This window comes from Polypterus senegalus, chromosome 8, assembly GCF_016835505.1.
Source record: "Polypterus senegalus isolate Bchr_013 chromosome 8, ASM1683550v1, whole genome shotgun sequence".
NCBI classification, from domain to species: domain Eukaryota; kingdom Metazoa; phylum Chordata; class Cladistia; order Polypteriformes; family Polypteridae; genus Polypterus; species Polypterus senegalus.
In genome coordinates, this window is record NC_053161.1 from 123,124,737 (window position 1) to 123,135,279 (window position 10,543).

A 10,543-nucleotide genomic window follows, 5' to 3' on the forward strand; every position below is an offset into this window, starting at 1 on the left:
GTTTACTGATTTCAACAAGATCTGCCAACAGAACTCATGTACTATCCCTGCATTATATGATGAGTGTGGTACTTTACTGAAAACACTGCTCTCATATTTAATTAAATCTTCTGCAATAGCTAATCTGTTTGATGAAGATCTTACAGAATTTGACATCACAGACTCAAAACACTGTAAGGAGAAGCAATACATTTTTATTAGAACACAAACCAGAAGAGCACTACTTGAAGTTCAGGATACACAAGCAGTTGATAGGTTTATTGATGTTGTGATACAGTTCTATGTTAATTCAATGACCAGTCCTTCAACCTCAACTCTGTGTTTCAGCAAGCTCAAGTGATGTTGTCCAGTTTGCATGCTTCTTCCCACAGATTGTGAATGATAATGAATTTGACCAAATGGAAAGAGAATTCCTGGAGCATCAAGTCACAGACATGTCTAATATCAGCCAAAATGTGACAGTTGGCCAGTACTGGCACTTCGCATATCTTGCCCAAACCTTTGGTGGAGAAACACGATTAGGCATTCTGTCAAGCGTTGCTTTACAACAGAGCACAGCCAAAGTGGAATCTATATTTTCACAGATAAATTTGATAAAGAATGACCTTAGAAATCAGCTTTCACTTGAAATGCTGAATGGGATACTGGCAGTAAAGACAGCAATTAAAGACAATGGAAACTTTCACCCCAATGAAAACATGATTGATGCTGTATATGTGACCATGTATGACCATAAATACCAAGCAGGTAGCTCCACACCATACAGACTTTCTTAATATCAAGATACAGAGTCAGTAAAAAATATGGCATGTCAGACATATTTATATATATCAAACAATCAGCCATGTCAGTAAAACTACAAATGTAAGGTTGGCAACCCTGAATGGAACTGAGGGTGACTACAATATTTTGATTCCATACGGCATATAGAATGGACAAATGAGGTGGTGTAACTTGATAAAAATCAACTATCATCCACTCAAAGGAAGCCCATATCAGTGAAATAGCAGTACGCAGACTATTCACATGGAGCCACATTTTGCATTTTTCTTGCATTCACATAACCCAGTCAGCTCAGATGGTGTTCAAAAGAGGAAATGTAATGAAAGAAGTGACGGGATATCATCATTGCAAATGGAGTTGGAGAAAGTTGTCAATCTAATTATGAAACCCACTCAATACAATTTTGAGGATGCAGGGACAGGAGAAACTGATGCATCGGAAAGGAGGTAAGTAGGCTAAATGAAGATAGTTTAGGTAGCAATAATGGTAAAGTCCTAATTTTGAACTCTGCTGCTAACCCAATCAAATTTGTCCTTAGCTGGCTCAGACTGCAACCTCCAGCTGTTCAGATTGCCTTTATTTCATTTTTGTGTTCATAAGTATTGCTCATGAATGCTTGGAAATCACTTCAGTTTTTTTTTTTTTTTTGCCTCCTGACTCACCAATATAATAAAAAACCCCAAATATTTCAAATTCAACATGTCTTGATGTCTAGTTTTGTGAGATATCACACTTTTTGGGGTTCCTTCCCTTTAGACCAGAAAACCCCTTATTTTTAGGCCATTTTTGGACCATATTTTGTGCAGGAAACTACATCCTTATGATAAAGAGTAAACTAATAGGTGTCTTCAGCAAAAATTATCAGAAGGACATGAAGTTGTGCAGGCCACATCAGCTGAGCCCAGGGGTTCACACCCTAATAGGATATGAGGGGTTATACAGTAGTTACTTCTTTTCACAGAACATGTGGAGAGATATTTCTAGGTTGTTGATCACGAATATGATAAGTTCTTTACCTGTGGTTTTAGGCCCCTAAGGGCCACTTTCAAGAGGTAAAAATGACAATTGTGAATATGCTATTTTAAATTTTTGATCCCTTACTAGGGATCTAGACCTCTATGTACCTGTATCAGAGGGTAAAAAAATACACTTCCACTACAATCAAAAATATTTAGACTTTAAACATTATATTGAAACACACATTTTAATATTTAAAATACTGTACACAACTCTTCTTGTCTATTATTTATTTCTACCTCATGAAATAAATCATTACATTTCTTATGAACTCTGTGAATGAGAGCAGCTTATGCTAATTTAGGCTTTTATGTTTTGGTTTTACTTCAACTAGATAGATCTGCTTCCTGAAGATAATAAAGTGTGATGGTTTTCAGTATATAAATAAGATTCTTGAATACAGCACCTACAGTCGTGGTCAAATGTTTTGAGAATGATACAAGTATTGGTTTTCACAAAGTTTGCTGCTTCATTGTTTTTAGATCTTTTTGTCAGATGTTTCTGTGGTATATTGAAGTATAATTACAAGCATTTCAAAAGTTTGAAAGGCTGTACTTGACAATTCCTTTTAGTTTATGCAAAGAGCCAATGTTTGCAGTGTTGGTCCTTCTTTTTCAAGACCTCTGCAATTCACCCTGGCATGCTGTCAATCAACTTCTGGGCCAAATCCTGACTGATGGCACCCCATTCTTGCATAATCAATGCTTGGAGTTTGTCAGAATTTGTGGGTTTTTGTTTGTCCACCCGCCTCTTGAGGATTGACCACAAGTCCACAATGAAAATAAGGTCTGGGGACTTTCCTGGCCATGGACCCAAAATTTCGATGTTTTGCTTCCCGAGCCACTCATGCTGGAAATGGCATTGTTGGCCACCATACTGTTCTTGGATGGTTGATAGAAGTTGCAATCAGAGGATGTTTTGGTACCATTCTTTATTCATGGCTTGGGATCAGGACACCACCAGTGCAGAGCTTGCTCAGGAATGGCAGTAGGCAGGTGTGAATGCATCTGCATGCACAGTAAGGCAAAGACTTTTGGAGGATGGCCTGGTGTCAAGAATTTTCTGCCTTGCCATTATAACCAACTGCGCCGAAGGGCGAGTTAGTACTGAGAAAGTCATGTAGTGGTATGGAGAGGATATGTGCAGTTGGAGTAATGATTGGGTCAGTGGTGTGGAGTGGTCAAGGCTAAATAACGCGAACACAACGGAAAACAATATAATAGAGAGATAATAGTAAGAATAAGAATAATGTGCAGTTCAGTGTTGCTTACTGTTTAATTTGGGGGCCTATGGGCTGTCATTATGCTACTGTTGTTCAGTTATGTTTTTTTCTTGATATGCAGCAGAGCACTTGAGTGGAAAGTGGTTGTGGTATTGTGGGACATCATACCAAAGTAAAGTATGAAGCAGGAAATACATTCTCAAGAACATTTCTGAATTCACAAAGAGATCTATATCCCTATTCCAATGTGTTGTATAGTGACCAAAACAATAAGATTCCAAATACAAGGGGATGAAATAAGGCTCCTGTACGAAAGCTGCTTGGCTTTTTTTTTCGCACTGTCTGTGACATGGACAGGAGGTTGACTCTTCCGTTCCATAGAAGCCAGTCGAGGTAGAAAGGGCATCTCATGAAATGTTCACTTAACACTTGCTTTGAGAGCTGTATAGAGCACAGCACAGAGGGAAAAGATCTCCTGAAAACTCAACACAATAGGGGAATTGTATTTCTTAGATAACCTGTGACCACCAGGGCAACACTAAAGAGGAGGTAAAGAAAATTTCAAGGGGGAGAAGAGTCTGGTTTTCTTCGGCTCAGTCTGTGGCTATTGTGAACCTCACCAGACAGAATACAATGGAAAGAGTGTGTGGCTATGTTTATAGGGCTAAACCACACCCCATCTCTTATAGGCAGCATTGCCATGATACATAGATCAGGCACAACAAATCAGTTTACTTCCAATGCATACTTCACTTTAGTTTACTTCATTCTCAGCCTACAGTTACTTACTGGTAGTTATCATCTACCTAAACAAGTGCCATTTTTCTCTTGGAGTCATCTTCACTTATTACTTCCCTACAGGTTGGCACTTTTGAGTCAGTCTGTGCCAGTTCGAGTGAATTTAAACATGCACATTCAATATTAGTCTCACAAATATAGGGTGGTCCAGATCTAATTATGAAATTTTTATTACGCTATAACCTAGTTTATTACATAGAAAATCACCTGAAAAATCCTAGACAATCAAAAAGTGTGCGAACTGGCGACATGAAGAATCGTCTTCACGCCAAACTGGAATCGACCCCACACAAATCAAAGTCATCCAGACGATCTGGATCCGCATAATTAGATCTGGACCACCCTATAGGTGACCGGAGGTGTAGTCGTTTGTGTAGTGATAGACAAGGAGTGGTGTAAGAACCTCTTCCTCAGAGTCAGGGATAAGAGAATCAGTGCCAGATAGATATCATTATGGCAGGAAGTGTTATGTTTTTTGAAGACCACGATAAGTGTAGATACTTTAAAATAAGTAGGAAGTCTGCACTGAACCAAGGACAGATAAACACTGTAAGCAGAGATGTCAACTCTGTGTATTATAGTGGAAGGAGGGTCATTATCTGGGCCAGCTATTTTATGACATCTCTGTATTTGGAAAAGGAAACATATTAGATGCTTGGTAATGGGGAAAAGAGAGAATAAATGGGAATTTTATAGACAGAAGTCAGGAAGTGTAAGGCCATAAAAATGCAGCTAATAGGATATTGTCTGCAACTCACACCTGTCATAGCAAATGTTTAATTTGGTGGATAGGGGCCAGTTAGAGGTAAAGTGACCATTAAACTTTTTCAGGCAGAAGAACAGCAATTAATGGCAGAGTCCTTATACCTCCAACTGACATCCTTAGCTGCTTTGTCTAGCTGACATTTGCCTTTTTGTATTCAAATCTGTCTCTTGTTTTAAAATTGTCCTTTTTCATTCCTTTTCAATTGCTTGATAGGCTACATTTGCATAATGTCCAACAATCATTTTGTAGTGATTTTATTTCCTTTTAGTATAAATAGAAAAAAATATAAAGTCTTGGTAAAACAGAACAGACAAATCAGTCCTGGAGATCTTGAGAAATTCAATCTCTTCCTTTCAAAGATACCTAGTAAAAGCAGGTGACAAACACCACATTTGTTAATCTGAAAAAAGAATCTCAGCTTTTTGGCCATATATTCTTCTTCCTCCCTCCTTCTTGCAGCTCCTTTGTTACACAGAGTAAGCTCTGCAAGCATCTCTGGCCAGGTGTTGTTCTGTAGTGTAACCAGAATTCTGCTGGTGAGACACAAACAACTTAAAATTGATTTGGCATCATGCAGTAAGTGCTCAGTAGTTCAGTTATGTAATCAAATAAGCTGAACAACATGCCCCACAATAAACTGACACACCATCTGGGACTTCTTCCCAGCTTATATCTGGTGCTGCCATGATAGGCATCAGCTCTCTGAGACCATGAAATGCTAAACCATTTATGAATGAATTTGGTAGATCTTTTTAATCAAGGAAACGTAAAATATTAGAATTTGTTCAAATAGTGTACAGTATATGTACATTTTAAAATTCAAGCACAGTTAGATTAAGCGGCCTGCTCAGGGCCTCACAGAGAATCAGAGACAGGAAATAAAGAAGCAAATATGTCTTTTGAATTCCAGTGCTTGTGATTCTACACCAGACTACCTCCACATTTCAGGATAATATGCAAAAAAGTATGTTTTTGGAACAAAGTGACAACTAACAATAATGATTGGTAATAAAAGCACATATATTGTGAAGAATATGTCTGTGCACTTGCTTAGAGCTGATTGAATTACAGAGAAAACACATTTTCAGAAAGGTAGCGCTTTAATAAATGCAGGAGCAGCTGCAGTTTTGCATAAGTCTCATATCTCATGGTAACAAAAACTTTTATAACTGAATAATTGCCTATACAAGTAGTTCAATTTTCTGTCTTGTAGGCTACACAGAGGTTGTGGTCTCACCTCCCTGCTGCTCGACACCACTGAAGAAGAGACTTTTAAGTCCCAGGAATTTACAACTACAGTTAAATGAATGAAGAAACTTATCATGATTGCTGTGTACCTTCAAAAGACTCCAATATTGCTTCTAGTTATATACATTTTTCAGTGACTAAAAAACTGCACCATGACAATGACCAGCAAGACCTCAGTTCAAAACCAGTCACAGTGTAATCTTGAACATCAGTGCTTTAGTTGCAGAAAAATCATATAGTAATCTGTCACTGTGGTTTTAAGTGAAAACTAAATGACTCCTGGTGACAGACACTGGTGTTATGTTGCAGGTTTCTAATGGCGGATATGTGTTTTTTATTTTGTATAATTTTGTTACTTTTACGGGCCCAGGTTAGCTGTTACTGCATATAACACAGCAACAAATGAATTGTACTAGCACTGACTTATAAAAATGAAACTCCCTGCTAATTCCTTTAAAGTATAAGCCTAGAATGCTCTCAGTTGACGGAAAACTATTTTGCTTACTAGACTTTAGCACATCCATCCCATTATGGCAAAAGAGGGGTTTGTTTTCACCAAGAATTAATAACCCATTTATACGCCCTCTCCTCATCTTATACTTGGAATGCAATATTGTTAAAGAAATACAATCCAGTTATTGATTGGGAAAAACAAAGCCATCAGACGATGGAGTTCTTTTTGTGAAAGTGATTGTTTGCAAAATGTTTTACAACCCATCCATTGTTGCAATATTATTACCATTTTACCAAAAGCATATTGTGAATGTTGTTGTCTTTACCAAAAACAGCTCCTTAAAAATCCCTCTCACACAAAAATTGAACTATTAATAGATTCACCACTACCCAAGGGAAACGTACATACCCTGTCCATACCCAAATCCAAGACAATGGGACAGTACATTCACGACAATTTACAGAATGGATTTATCAAACCAATAGTCTGAGTGGAGTGCTGGATTTTTATTTTTTTAGAAGAAAGATGAGGATTATGCCTCTTTATTGACTATGATGGATTAAGCCATATAACAGTTAATTTGAATTAGAAAGGGACACGAGTGGAAGACATCTTTTAATATCTCTGATGGGCATTATGACTTTCAGGCAATACACTATGGATTACCAAATGCATCTACAGTTTTACAATCCTTCATAAATGACACCTTTTGAGATTTATTAGATATTTAAAGTATGTGTATATATATATACAAGATATATATATGTATGTATATATATATATATATATATATATATATATATATATATATATATATATATATATATATATATATATATATACACTGTGAGTGGAAAAAAAACACACCAAAATGTTTTTCATCACATCTTCAACAATAGTCGGCCGATTTTGATAAAATTTGGAACATTGTATAAACTTGTGTCAAAGTAATTAATCCTCCATGTTGTTGGAAAACATATTACATACACTTTGTATCAAACATTAAGTAAATCAGCCGACTATTGTTGAAGATGTGATGAAAAACATTTTGGTGTGTTTTTTTCCACGCACAGTGTATATATATATATATATATATATATATATATATATATATATATATATATATATATATATATATATATATATATATATATATATATATATATATATATATATATATATATATATATATATATATATATATGATACAGAAGGTCTGTGATTCAGTTTGCATATTTGCAGCTGGAGATCCACAAGGGAAGAAAATGAATCACGTATCATAAAGTAGTTTTTATTCCTGAGCTTTCAACCCCTGCCAGGTGTCTTCATCAGAGGATAATGCTTAGACATACAATAATCAAAGGTAATATATAGCAAAAAATTACATTAAGTGGCTAAGTCAGTGTGATCAGGAAGGGGGGGGGGGATTGGTTGTAAAGTTTTATTTATTATGAACATTTTCTTAAGTTTGCATATGCTGGATTTATGTCCAAGTGTCTGTTGATGGCGTTCTCATTTGATACCCAGGATTAAGTCAGCTCTCTGGCACTTTTAGTACTGGCTTTAAATTTTACTTGTACATTGTCCCAGTTAAATGTATGTCCTGTTGATTTAGTGTGCGTATAGATCAATGATCGTGAGTCCGACAGCAGAAACAGCAGAAACACGAAACACAGTTTATAGCATTCCATGCAGTTCTTGCTCAGCGGTATACATATGACAAACATCAGGAAGAACTGCAACACGTATACAGGAACATCACAACGCCATCAGAAGAAAGGACTCACAATCATTGACCTACCTGACTTTACTATCCTTCTCTCAGTTTATCTCTCTGTCAAGATGCTCATGTAACCTGTGTGTGTGTGCTAGACCATCAATTATGTTGTCTGTTAGGCTTTTCTCTGAATTTACTGTCTTAATCTTCTTTATTTATTTATTTGGTTTGTACAATGCTATATACTGTATACCTTGCCATTCTTTCTGCTATTCTGTAAGTCCCTTGAGCATGGGAAAGGAGCTATATAAATAAAATGTATTATTATTATTTATATTGATGACATTCTAAAGTTTTCATATATTACATATCAAAGAGGTGCTTCAACTTCTGCAAGATAACAATTTATTTGTGAAATTTGAGAAATGTGAATTTTATAGAGACATGGTTTTGTTTTTAGGTTATAATAAGGACAAGGACAGATTTAACCACATGGATCAACCAAAGATTTCATCGATATCGAATTGGACTTCTCCTGAAAGCATTAAAAAGATGCAGATATTTGTCAGTTTTGTGAACTACAGTAATCCCTCGCTATATTGGGCTTCGACTTTCATGGCTTCACTCTATTGCGGATTTTATATGTAAGCATATCTAAATATAAATCACAGATCTATACTAATAAAAGGCAAAGCCCTCACTCACTCACTCACTGACTCACTGACTCACTCACTCACTGACTCATCACTAATTCTCCAACTTCCCGTGTGGGTGGAAGGCTGAAATTTGGCAGGTTCATTCCTTACAGCTTCCTTACAAAAGTTGGGCAGGTTTTATATCGAAATTCTACGCGTAATGGTCATAACTGGAAGCTGTTTTTCTCCATTTACTGTAATGGAGATGAGCTTCAACGCCGTGGGGGCGGAGTTTCGTGTGACATCATCACGCCTCCCACGTAATCACGCAGTACATAGAAAACCAGGAAGAGCTCAAAAAAGCGCTGAAGAAAACATGCATTATATAATTGAGAAGGCAGCGATACAATAAGAAGCGAGCGAGTGACATATACAACCATATGCATGAGTTCTGCTACTTCGGAAACAAAGCACGATGTAAACCTACACTTTAAATTAAGTTCATAGACAGGCTGCCGCTGGCGTTTGTAATTTAGTGCCTGCCCATATAAGGCCGTCCATCAGTGGCAATCCAATAGCAAACTGCCACGGGTAAATATTCACGGGTGAAGGACTGTGCTTATGGAGAGGAAGATGAGATGGTCAGGGTGGTGTTTGACACAAACTCAGCGAAACTGCGAGAGAAAGTTTTAAGTGCCAGGACTAAGGTAACATTAAATAAAGCTATGGACATAGCACGAGATGGCACCAGCACAGCTGGGAACCTTCGATGCATGTACACCGAGCGGCTCACGTGAACTGGCGCGTGCACAGATAAAAGACAACAGTTCCAAAGAGCGCTGAACAAAAACCGAATTACACAATTGAAAAGGCAGCAAAAAATATGAAGCGTCTGATAAGCATATTCATAAATGCAGCTACTGCGAAACAAAGCACACGGTGGAAAAAGTCAATGTCCCGCTAAAGGAAGACAGTGTAAAAAACCCGTGCATGCAGTGTGTCAGGTCTCAGATAAAGAAGAAGACGAGCTGTTTATTGATGCAGTAAGAAACGAATCGATGAATGAAACCTGTCATCTTTACAACGATTGACAAACATGGAATGTAACTTGAACACAACACATCCTACAAATATGAACCTGATTGAAAGAAATAATGATAATCAAATCCTTGATGACAGCAACACTCAGTAACACTCACAAAACAAATACTGTATATTGACAGTCATGTTACGTTATTTTAAAATGTTCCCTTTTCTTTTTCTACCTTTTTTAACACACTACTTCTCCGCTGCGATACGCTGGTATATATATATATATATGTATATATATATCCGCTCTACATACTCGAATAATGGATACTTTATTCGCCATCAATGATTGTTTTGGTAAAGCCATACTCAGTGTATTCATTAGATGAACGGTAAAAAAGTAAGAGCGAGGGAGGATGACTCATTGAGGCATGCAGGCTGTAGTGCGCGTCAACTCTATCTGAATTGCGCGATCACATTTGAAAAAACATATCTTTTCAAGTTCTATTTAGTCCATATGTGTCAAACTCAAGGGCAGGGCCACATCCGCCCGCGTGTAATTATATCCGCCCGAGATCATTTTATATACTGTATTATTGTTATTAAAGCCGGGTATATGAAGCGCTGGTAACACAATAAACTACAGATCCCATAATGCAGCGCTTCAGCTGCCTTGCATCAGGGTAACCTGAATGCAATTCAGAAGATACAGAAAACAGCATAATTAAATAAGAATCTGACACTTCAGCGGACGTTTTAACCCGTGCGCAATCACAAAGTGATTTCAAGTGAAGCTGCTTTTATGGGAGACACAAATGCACCAGTTCACCTTGCCCCACTTTCCCTGTTGCCAAGTACTGTTAAACCAAGTCAT